Raw genomic sequence first — 13368 nt, 5'->3', positions numbered from 1 at the left:
ATGAACCTATGATAAAAATGCAAGACTTAAAAAAGTGATAAGCAAAGCAGACATTTGGACAGTGGGTCGGAGAGAAGTCAGATGGACAGAAGTAAGTAAGGAGGTTATACTGAAGGCACAAATAAGATAAAAAGAGTGTGAAATGTGGGAAGTAATGAGATAAGAACACTGATAAAAGAAAAGTAACATTAGGAGACAGGTGAAAGGACAGCAGTAAGTGTTACTAGCAAACGAGAGTCTAGGAGGTACAGAACAGAAAAGGAAGAGAGTACAAAGGAGAGGTAAAGAATTAGGGATGAAAGAAGGACAAGTAGCAGAAGGTAGGGGCTAAGCAGATAAGGTAACAAAAGTGGAGTACATGATAGGTGAGGTGTGAGGGTAGATAAGAGCTTATAATTTCAGCCAGTATTAAAACAGAAGCAGATCCAAAATTTGCATAAAATTCTTTTAAAATATGTTTGACGGTCAGGGGGTTAGGGTTTGCTCTAACAGTCAGAAGTAGGGAGTTACATGCTTTAGCATCAGAATAGGAATATAGGCTTTGTCCAGCTGATTTTGTTAGTTTATGCAAAGAGAGGAGTTGTTTTTCCTCTGACTGGAGAGGTTTTTTGGTAGGCAGTTGTGGAATATATAGTTAAGGGCAGGCTTAAAGCTTAAGAACAATTTTGTGGGCAGTTATAACTTGTGGGTAGCTGAGATGGTGTTGAAGAAAAAGTCCTTTAAGACACTGCAGAGCTGTGCAGTGATAAGTGTAATACATTGCACTAGTTGCAAATTTGGTAATTTTATTCCTGCATGTATCAAGCTTTGTTTTAGTGAGGAATTTATGCTGGTAAGCATACGAGTTCCATATAAAAGTAAAGGCTACTGGTAGGTGGTGCAAAGAGTATTTTTGGTAGATGTGTTTAGTAAGTATTTATGCCTTTAAATCACCTTTAGTTTCTAGTGTTTTTTTATCTGAATGTGAAGATCAAATTTAAGATTTTCATCTATTGCTACATCTAACAGTTTGTTGTAAGGGACTACTTCAATTTCTTTAGTATTCTGGGAAGGAGTCAGGAACTTGGTTTTGTCTAGACAAAGTGTTTTGGAAGCAGAGGAGGAGCTTGGTTTTCTTGGTGTCAGGTCACAGATGGACATAACTAACGCACGTCCCAATTGAAGTTAATGCTGCTTGAGTTATTTTTGAAAGGGTGACAGACTGTTAGAGCAGCAGATAATATTAGAGTCATCATCATATTGAATTAAGGAGCCTCAAGAGGAGGAAGTATGAGGTTTATTGATGAAAACATTAAAAAGGAAGGGACCAAGAACTGCAGCCATATTAGATAAATATGGAGAAAGGACAGAGAGAGAGAAAGAGAGAGACTTGTCACTTTACAGATTACTGTCTGTTGGATAGGTAGCTAGAGGAGAGTGAAATACCAAGCACAGAGGGTTGCTGTAGGAGTTTATGGTGGAAAACAATATCAAAATCCTAGGACAGATTACGAAATATTGATGAGACAAGTTTGCCAGAGTCTGTAGTTTATTAGCAGTATCCTTAAAGGATAATACTGCAGTTGCTGTACTATGAGATTGCCTGAAGCCATATTGACTGGAAGTCAGCAGTTTATTGTGGAGGGGATGATTAAGAAATTGTTTATGTACACATTTTTCTAAGAGTTTAGAGAGAGGGGACAAGATAACAATGGGACACTAGTTAGATACTTCAGTACAGTTGCCTTCTTTATGAAGAGGAATGATAAAGAACTTTGCCATAAGGTTGAGACATAACATTCAATGATGAACATGTTGATATGTATGCAAATAGAATAAGTTATGGTTTCTGCAGCTAGTTTTAGAAGGGTATTTGTGGAGGTGTTGCAGAGTTTGCGCTTATATAAAAGTTTTCTTATAAGGTTGGTGGAAATAAGTTGCAGCATGAAGGTAGGAAAAATCATGGAGGAAGCTTGAATGGAATTGGATAAATGAAGGGTAGGATGAGATTAGTTGGTAATGTTCTGAGAAGGAAGTATAATAGGAATAGCATTAAGAATGAAGAGAGAAGAAGAGGATGATAGGTGGGAAGACCTAGTATTTAGATTAGATATACTTTCAATAAAATAGGTATTGAATACACCTGTAGTTTCAGGAGGAAATTTATCCAGACATGGACTGGGGTCATTTTTGGATCCAGAGTTAAGTAGTAAAGCAACAGAGGACCAGAATTTTTGGGGGTTATGTTTATGATTAGTTTGTAATTGAGTAGAAAAGTTTTTTATGAGTAAATGAGCATGACATTTTTAATGAACTATTACTAAGTGAACAAAACCCTAAATAATATAGATTTTGAGTGTTCATAGGGTTTATTTTAGACATATAAATAATGATAAATAAATTCCATGGTCTGTCTTCACTCTCCTTTGAGGTAGTAGGAAAATCCAGAAATTCTTACATTCAGAAATGGTGTATACCGAGATCCCAGCAAAAAATAAAATGGTCCAAACTTTTAAATTGTCAGAAATGCGTTCTACACCTCCACACATAAGACCTAATTCTGTCTCTGCCACAGTATGAATAATACCTATGTATACAGAGAGCTGTGATTATTCTAATTTGAAGCTGTAAGAAAAGTAAATCGGAAACAATAACGATAGCATGTTCAACACAGACACATAATATTTAGCTATAAAAATGACTCAAAAACTTTTACAAGAAGAATATGCATTGAAGAGCTAACACTGTCTAGTAGCTAAGACACTATTGCATTCTCATATTCTCATATTATATATGTTCTTATTTGTGTAAGTTATGATATATTATAATATCATATATTCTTATCTGTTCTTTTTCCCATAGGTAAACCACTTACACAGAATCCTGTACATTTTCCTTTACTTTCTTCTTTAGAGTGCTAAATATAATAACAAGTATGAAAGTTTAATAAAGATATTGGGAAAAAGAATGTTAATTATAATAGCTGCATTATATAGCAAATATATTTTTATTGGTGATATTTTTACATTGCTCAATTTGTACTACTATAGAAAAATAAATACTTTTTTTTCCTAAGCAGACAAAGCTCAATAACTAATGTAAAGTAAAGTGACTATGAATTCCAAAAACTTAATGTTATTATGCTTTCTGCATCCTATTGACTCCAGTCTTTCAAGAAAAAACAAGGTGCTAGAAATTCTGTAGATGCCATTGCTGTTCCACATTTGGAAGATTTTTTTTTTTATCCGTAGTTAGAAACTAATTAGTTTTCTTGTCTTGTTCAGCCCCATATTAGTTAACAAGTAAGACTTCAGATGATTGGTAGATTATGAGATTGTGATGAAGTTATTTATGTTCTGATACATATCATCAAAATGATATTATATTTTATAAATTAAAGCACAACAAACTAAAATAAATATATGAATAATATTTAATATCTAATTCAGAAATCTCTCTCTACACAGCGGAAGACAACACACCAAAAATAAACTCCCAAGGGAGGGCATGGCCAAGTTGGTGAGCAGTTAACAGCACTGATTTTGTGCTCTGCTTCTTTTCAATAATTTTGACTGGAATTTTCTATCAAAAATCAGTGAACTCTTTTTAAAATAAGATGGATACATAATTAAAATATTTTCAATAAGTCTCTTCAAGAAAAATTACATTTAAATTATTTTACACCATATTTTCCTGTCAGAGAAATACTAAAGATTTGTATTATTAAGAATTTGCCACTCTAAATTTAGTATAATTGATTCTAAAATTCTATTCTCAGCAGCATAAATGATATTTCTCTGAAAATGGACAAACTAGATAATAAAACTAACAACAATAAAGTTGAATGTAAAACAAAGTAGAAGTAAAGGAAAGTTCTTAAGCAGCAGTCTCAGCAGATCTCAAGTATTGAAGAAGCTATGAATGATTTAGATGGAAGAATGACTGAAAGTGAAAACCATATAGAATTTGTTCTTAGAAAAAATTATTTATATATGGAAAAAACAGAGGACTTCGAAAATAGATCCAGAAGAAAAATATTAGGATTTATGGTAATCCAGAGAGAGAAGAAACGGATAATATAATACAATACAGTTTCTGAACACCTGACTACATAAGATGCAAAACTTGCCTGCAGTCCTTTCTTTTGGTATAGAGAGGGCTCACAGATCACTATCTAACACTTCCTTAAAGAAAAATCCTGTGTCCCCAAGGTCAGTGATTGTAAAAAAAATTCTAGTCAAGATAAAAGCTTAGTTCTGAGAAATGCATGGACAAATTATCCTATTAAAATGAAAATATTATAATATTTGACAATAACTATTGTTCATCTGTAATGACAAAAGGAAAGCTTGCATACCTCTTATAAAAAGACTTGAAGAGAAATGACATCAAAGTGCAGCTTATATTTTCTGCAAAAATAAAGATTCATTTGCCTGACAGCCAGAAAATGTAATGCCTTTGAAGATGCTACTGAGTATACACAGGAAAATAAACTTTTAGAAAAAAATTGAAGAGATGGACTAGAGTTTACTTTCACTGAAGAAAAATGCTACCAGAAATGAATGGTCACATAAGGTCAAGAACAGTAAAAGACTGAAACACAAGTAAATATTTAAACTAATTACATTTATATTATGTTTTAATTCTCAAAGTTTTATGTGGAATACTCTAAACAAATAAAGCAGTATTTCACTTAATAAGGTAAAACACTTTTATTTACTTATTGTCTATTAAATATCTTTATGTTGAAGTATTTAGTAAAAATGTAGATATAAATAAGTTATTGGGTAAACTAACTATACTTGCCCCCAGATTTACTATTCCTCCATGCAGGACTAGCTTAGCCCTGCATGGAGGCAGCCGTGTAGGAACAGGACGGCAGCACGCCATGCATAGTAATAAGGTGCGCTTCCTGAGCTCCTAGTCTTACACGGAGCATGTAAGAGTGCAGGGGGTGTGTCTGAGAGCAGAGCTCTCAGAATATACACGCCCTCGCAATGAAGAACAGCAGAAAGGGGTCAGAAATGAGTGAGACCACTCATAGGTGTCCGCATATCCCCACCAACAGTCCCTCTTGTGTACAACAGCAATAGTATACATAAATTAAATGAACAAACCCTTTATTTTTTTTTTTTTTTATAAAAATCCCATTAAAGCTAACCGTAGGTGCGCGGGTGTGTCCATCGCTTAGCTATGGTTAATGCAGCTTAAATGGCTGAAGAGGATAACAAGGAAGACATATGCAAATGAAGCAGCATAGCAATAGTGTAGTGGGCAGAGCAGGCATTCCAGGTTCGAGTCCCACTGCAACACATTCCATTTTCCATGGCAAAGCATGTTATGATCAATATTTATGTTGCAAAGCCCACTAAATAACATATATTTATGAACTGGAGTACTGCAGTAAATGCACATGTGAGGTGTCAGTGTCATAATGAATAAAGCACTAGTAAGCAGGTTTAAGCACCAATAAGCAGTAGTAAACATATTTAAGCACTAGTAAACAAGTTTAACCCCGTTTGTGTGGTGGTAAGCAATGCCCACACTTGTTAAGCAATCCTGAAGCTAACTCTCCGTAAGTAGATGTAACGGCAGGTTAGCAGTGCTTACCATCACACAAACCCACGCAAATCCACTTACAAATGCTCAAAAGTGCCTTAATCACTATGTATCCAACAGCCCTTGTTCTGGCCATCAACAAAACAAGCAGTATGCAGGTCTCGAACCCAGGACCCTATACACCATAGTCACAGTAGTTAACCAACAAGCCATCACAGAAGTACAAAAGAATGAGCTATCAGCAAAGTAGTCACCATAGTAAAACCAAACTGAACCTGTGAAAGGAATAAGTATACAGACATATGTGCCTTAACCCACTACATAACATAAATATGTAAACTGGGGTACAGCAGTAAGGCCCGAAGTCAGGTGTAATTGTAATAGAGTGTTCAAGTCCCCAATAAAACACAAGGACCCCATACAGTGTACGTACATATGAATCATGGATACCAGGCATACATATAAAGTGTAATGAATAATAACTCAATGCCAAAAAGGAATTATAATGCAATGTCTGATGTAAGCAATGCCAAGCACTGCACAGGCCAGCTTAGGAGATATAAGCAATGTGTAGGCCAGATAACTCAATGTGCCCAGTGTTATACCCCTTTAAATAATGCCAACCCTAAGTAAGCAGGTTTGCTCATAGCTTAGCCTTTTCAAAACCGGTCAATCATGGAAAAGTGTGGGAAATTGGCCCTACTTAAACCCAAGATGTGGGAATACATCTCATAACTGGCTGCAGCTTCCCCTTGCAGGCACAATGGCAGTAAGGGGAGAAGGTGTGCACTTCTGGGCGCAGCTCTGGTGCATCCAGGAGTCCAAGGTCATGGCAGGACTCCTTGTCAAAGACCATGATCAGAGACTGCTGCAGGGCCAGTACCAGTGTTCCCAATATAAGGTGGAGGCTTGGGACCATCTTGCCCATGACCTCACCAGTGCCACTGGCATACCCCAATCTGGTGAGCATACCAGGCATTACTATGCTGACCTGAAGTGGCGGAAGGGGGACCTCTTGGAGGAGTGGCTCCAAGAGGCTAGAGCATCAGGAGATGTTCCAGTCATGTGTATCACCCCACTATGTGTGTAATAATTGCCAGCTCAGGTATAGCATGGATAGGTATGGCTAAATATTCCTCTTATGTCCCCCACAGCTGCACTGGAGTGGGCCGCGAACCAGGAGGCCTACATCAGTCACCTGGCAAGGTTGCGATGCAAGGCAGGTCAGTAATACTCATGCAATTACTGTCATAGGAAATAAAACTAAAAGTAGTAGTAAATTAATTGCCTGTATAAAACCTGTATAGTTCAAGGCAAGTACTGCATATACTAAAGATTATGGCAAGAAGAGTCTCATATCATTTGTATGTCAATAAAAGTGTAATAGCCTGACAATAAAGGTCTAACTGCTGGACTGCATCTGTATACTCTGGTATCATATGGTAATGTAGATTAGCAATCATGTAATAGTACTGTAGTATTAAGCACTGTTACCCACACTGTGCTCCATAAATAGAATGTATAGGAATGCCTGTATTTGACAGGTATAATCCCCAGAGGCAATTTAGTACAACTGAGAGACACATAGACAGAAAACAGGGAAAATGCAAACAACAAAACCTGAATAGCGCATGCAAATGAGATATGAACTGTTTTTTTAGCAAACACAGCCATGGTTCGAATCCTGCCAGTAGTAGTACTCTGCATACAGAATCATACCCCACAACTGTACAGAAATGTCCAGAATGTCCAGTAAAGTGGCCCATATCTGTTGCCTATTAACCTGTCCCCCTGGAAAATCAGTGGGATGATCCCAGACATATGGGCAGCAAACAGGAAATACAACTGATTGACACACATCTATGAGAACAAAGCTGGCACACTAACAACTCCACAATGCCTTATGAGACTAAGAAGCCACATATGTCCCATTTGCACCCCAACTTGTCAAGCTGTGGTCAGAGTGTGTACAGTAACAGATTGATGTATGTGCATAATAGTAATGTGGAATTTTGTACTGTGTGTGGGAACATTCAGGTAGTGCTAATAAACATTTCTCCCACAAGTCTGTCAGATACCAACATTGTGCCCAGAAATACAAGAATTATACCCAGTACTGGTACTATTTACATTGCTATTGTATGGCAGTGTGACTGATGCAGTAGCTCCCTAAATAATGAGGTATTGCACATTACTGTCGCCCACACTGTCCTACAACATATAACTGTCAAGGAAATCTGTATGAGTGTTGTAATACAAGGTCAGAATGCAAAAGCACAGGGGATTAATAAGACAGAAAGCAGATAGAGATATACAGCAATCTCTATATAGCAGAGACAACTGTGATGGACAGTGTTTATGCTGTAGCAGACACAGCCATGGTCTGAATCCTGGGGGTGGATGTAGGCTGCATACAGAATCATACCCCAAACCTGTACAGATGAGGCCAGAATGTCAAGTATATGGGCCCATATCTGCTGCCTGTCCCCCTGGTAAGTCTGTGGGATGATCCCAGATGTTTAGCCAGCAAACAGGGAATACAAGAGATTGTCAAACACCTATGAGAACAAACCTGCCACTGTAGCAACCCCCGAAACTGTTAGGAGAGTAATATTTCAAGTATGTCCTATCTACACAAATGCCTACATCTATAGATATGTATGTCTACATCTGTATGTCTAAGTATATACCTTAAGGCAGCTCACCCCTGATGGTCTTCTGGACTTTGGGCTTTCAGGATTCTGTAGTGCTCTCATATACATATATGTATATACAGATAAATGTATACATAGATATACATATATGTATATATAGATGTATGTATATATAGCCATATATGTATGCAGGTTATATATATGTCAACAGATACATATATCTATATATATATATATATATATATATATATATATATATATAGGTATATACGGACATACATCTGTAGAAAACAATGGGGGAAGAAAAACATATATGTCCACATGTAATTTTAATGGGGTTGAGCAGCCCCAAACAATATAATTCTTGTAAGAATAGGTATACCCCCCATAGCCAAACATGCCCCCTGCATTACACTACCAAGTGTTGCAGATCCCATAACCAGGACCAAACACAACATGGGCATCCCTAGGATACATATACACAGACACATATATGCAAATACAGATATATATATATATATATATATATATATATATATATATATATATATATATACACATACATATACATATATATGTAACTACACATACACACGCAGAGATATGTACAGTAAGTAACATATGTAGTACATGCACACAATCTGGAACAGCCACTATTCCTACAGTTACCACCTTACCAACTGGAGACTGTATGAGCCACCCATACAAATGACATTCATTGCCTGCAACATATACCCACCGAGATATCAAGGGATATAACACCACACACAGGTGTGCATAAATGGGAAAGCTTTATTTGTGTACTATTACAGTAGTATATGCCATGTTATATAGCTGTTTAGACACTGACATTCATATAAATTGAATAATGCAACTTTATAACAGTTATACTAATACAGTAGTCTGGAAAAGTTAACAAATGTTGCTGTTCAGGCCAAGGCCATCAAGTAGTACAGTAGTAAAGACAGACCGGGCCACAGGATACCAAACAATCAACGGTAACTATAGTTCAGCAGCCTCTATCTACACTCTGTAGACAATCCCTAGGGGGTAAAGACCTCAGTTGACACAATGGGATGTAACTGTTACATAACAAGGCACAACTGACACCATCACAAGCACACTGACAAACAGAACAGTCTGTATGGCAGGTTGCAGTAGGCCTGCATTTAACCAAGGTGGATTGTATGGTAATGTACATCCAGATACCTTAAGGCAGCCCACCCCTGATGGTCTTCAGGACTTTGGGCTTTCAGGATTCTGTAGTGCTCTCATATACATATATGTATATATAGATATATGTATACATAGATATACATATATGTATATAGAGATATATGTATATATAGCTATATATGTATGCGCATCCTATGTGTACAAATATGCCTACTTATGTTGGTAAATATGTAGATATCAATAACTATATGTGCATACATATCTATTCTGATATACCTACTACTATCAATATATATGTAGATATCCATACGTATATGTACATATGTATCTCTATCTGTATATGTGTAGACATATATTGCTCTGTATATGTGTATATCTGGGTGTTTATTTGTATATCTATGTACATATAGATATCTATCTATGTATGTTGATATGTGTATCTGTATGTCTATATAGATATCTCGATAAGTATATGTACATATATCGTCACCATATGTTCTGAACATGGAGTGTAGCCTTACATCAGCCCCTGTAGTCCCAATGTCATAGTGCAAGGGGATGTCAGGCATGTATAGCAGGTATACTTGTAGAGTATTGCTACTGTAATACGGATTGTCTTCATAGACATGGTGTGTGGGAGGTCACATCTGCTTTTAACATGTGCGCCATTGGCTACTGATAGACATCCTAAGGACATCAAAGTACAGTACCACTGCTAGCACGTAATGCTCCTGTGGAATACAGCAGAGACAATGGCCAATATATGTGGACAGTCTGACACACTCTGGACAGTCCAGAGATATACACATAACCCCTTAGTGCAAGTAGACCTGTTCTGACAATGTGGATGTTAACAGCCATGTAGATGGGTATAACATGTAACTTCTGGTATACATTTGCCCCCATAGGGTATGCATTCACACATCCCTGTCTGCCCTGCCACATAATAACTGCTGGTAAGGAGGTGCTAAGGTTACATACCACCCACTAGATATTGGTATACATCTGTACAGCATACCACTGCTCTGTCTGACATACATGACTGTTATGGTGGCCCGACAGCAGTACATCTGGCAAGTAACTGGACATTACATCTCACTGGGTAAGTACACTAAGCTGCTAGGCATGTAACAAAGCACTGTGCAGGCTACAGGAAGACCGGCTCAACACTTGCCTACATTTCCTATGGGGAAATGCACATGTACCTGCACATAGATAGCAGGCTATACAGGCATGCCACAGCACAGAGTAACATACACCTGTGTGTAAGTGCATCACCACAACCAATGTGAACACAGCCACAGCTACATATGGCATGCTAGCATATTATTACAATATATGGACTATCTTTTCAACACCAACCTCATACGTGCCACCCACACACTAACCCTACATATACTGGGCCACTACACAGTGTGGTTTGCTGCCTGCCTGTGGTATGGGACATGTGTGTGTATGGCCCTGCAAATATGTAAGCTGACAGGGTAAAATACAGTGGTGCAGCATGTAACATCAGATAGAACAGGACCAAGAACCATGACATCTACGACAGACTGTACACAGGCCAAGGCACATATCAACAATAGACACACTGCCGACAATCACCATAAGTACACAGACCTCAGTACTGTGCACACAACCACAGAATGTCCAGGTTATGTCATCAAATATAACCCCTACTATACATTACATGTGTAGCAGTCTGATATCTCACTGGATTGTTATCAGATATGATGTCACTAATTATGTGTATGGCTCTACAAACATGTAAGTCACTAGGGCAACATACAGTAGAGCAGCATGTAACATCAGATAGAACAGGACCAAGAACAATGACATCTACCACAGCCTATACACAGGCCAAGGTACATATTAACAATACACACACTGCTGACAATCACCATAAATACACAGACCTCAGTACTGTACACACAACCACAGAATGTCCAGGTTATGTCATCAAATATAACCTCTACTATACATTACAGTAGCAGTCTGATATCTCACTGGCTTGTTATCAGATATGATGTCACTAATTATGGTGTACAGTACATATGCACCCCTTACTGCATGAAATATGTACAAAGGTTGCCAGGGTTGTGGCTGGAGGCACATACACAGGGCCAGTATTGACATGTTGCTGTGATAACCTCATACATTTACTGTTGTAGCTGGGTTTGTTGCACCATATGTCCTATGAGGGATATGAAGTCAGTAACTCTCACAGCTTTCACCATCTACAGACTGCAATCCTCACACTACCTTCTGCAGTTCACAGATATGTGCTCTGTGGGTAACACCTAAAATAAAAGGCACCACACACTAGCCAGTCTGCAGATGGCCCTACAGATGGGTGTTCCCTCATTAACATAGCACTGACATGGCAGGTATGTAAACATGCAGGACAGCCATATCCACACTCACCACATTAAACCAACATTACTCCAAATGCAGTATAGCAGCACTTACAGTCTGTAGTCAGGTCAGGCACACCCCCTTCCTGTGTGTTGGCCTGTTTCCTCAGTGTATGTTGTTAGAGGTAAACACCAATCCATCTGAGATGCTGTTTGCCAAACAACAGATCAAGTTCCTGCTCACAGTGAATGAATGGTCCACCACCAACATGATGTTCCTAGATATTGGTGAGTGTTTCCATGCAATTGGCTATGGGAATGTGACCACAGCTGTTATACATGCAATCAGCTAGAGGAGGGCTGCAATTCATGCAGAGACCATCAGCTGATACTGAGCATCACTTAAAATACATATGCTGCTGCCTAAGCTAAGCAGGTGTAAGTCTCCACATCCACCAGAGAGGGAGTAAGTGTGGCAGACAGAGGCACAGAAAAGCCAGGAAGGGGTGGGAAAGTAAAACACATGTTTGTGTCACACACCTATCAGTTCAGGGTATCAAACCCCCGACGACTATGCAGTGCTATCACATGTCCATGCAATTATTGGATGCACCACATAGGTTACATGTTGAGGAGCCCTCAGAATGTATATGTGATGGTGAATGACATATGCAACAGGGATATGGTAGCTATGTGATAAGTGTAGTACACATGCCTGCCCACATGAACAGGTGTCAGCGTCAACATAGCCACACTCTCACAGGGACGAACACACATTGCCACATTTGGCAGGGCCAGGAATACAACTCATCACTAGTGGGATTGCCACAACTCATTACTGTGCAAGTATCAAATGCACCACAGGGGTCATACATAGGTTACATGTGCAAAGGGTATGTGGAGGTGTCTGACATCAGACAACATGCTTCAGTATTCCAATGGGGGTTGTAGTGAGTGTGAATGTGGTCATATGCATCATACAACCACACACACAAACACGGGTGCCAGTACTGACATGCATGTGTGCACTGCTTCATGGGTGTGTTGGGGTTGACAGTGCCAGACAGCTACACAAGGCTAGGTGATGGATAAACCTTGGCATCAGGCCAAATGACAATTGTCTGCATTGTGGCTCAGGGGTGTAGTGTCTGGAGTTGCCCACACAGGTGGGTATCGTATTCACCATCCAGTGACCTTGGTGACTATTGAGTGTGGCCAACACTGTGCATTGCTTGCCATGTATGTGTTCCTTAGTCCATGATATGGACAGTGTCTGGGATGTGCACACCTCCCACATGCATGTACAGTGACATGTGGAACTGTGCCTAGGGTGTCTGACCCATGTTGTGTACACAGATCATTATCATCAGATGTGCCAGTCCTGGCCTCATGTGGCGGGAACTTTTTATGGACAGCAGGTTTGCCCTGCACCAGCATTGATTACATGATACTGGTATTCCTTGGTGTCAGTGGTGTTTGTCTGTTCAGGACCTGTGTTTCAGGCATGTTATGTCTTTTGTGGGTCACATTTGATGGCACCACAGGTGTTGCAGGTGTCCAGTGGGGAACATGGGGGAGGTGCACTGTTGGTATGTACATGCCTATTGGACTGGACAGGGTGCCATGCCCTCTCTAGTCCACTGCAG

This window comes from Protopterus annectens, chromosome 2.part0 (assembly GCF_019279795.1).
Source record: "Protopterus annectens isolate FY-2018-M chromosome 2.part0, PAN1.0, whole genome shotgun sequence".
Lineage (NCBI taxonomy): Eukaryota > Metazoa > Chordata > Ceratodontiformes > Protopteridae > Protopterus > Protopterus annectens.
This window is presented reverse-complemented; position numbering follows the sequence as displayed.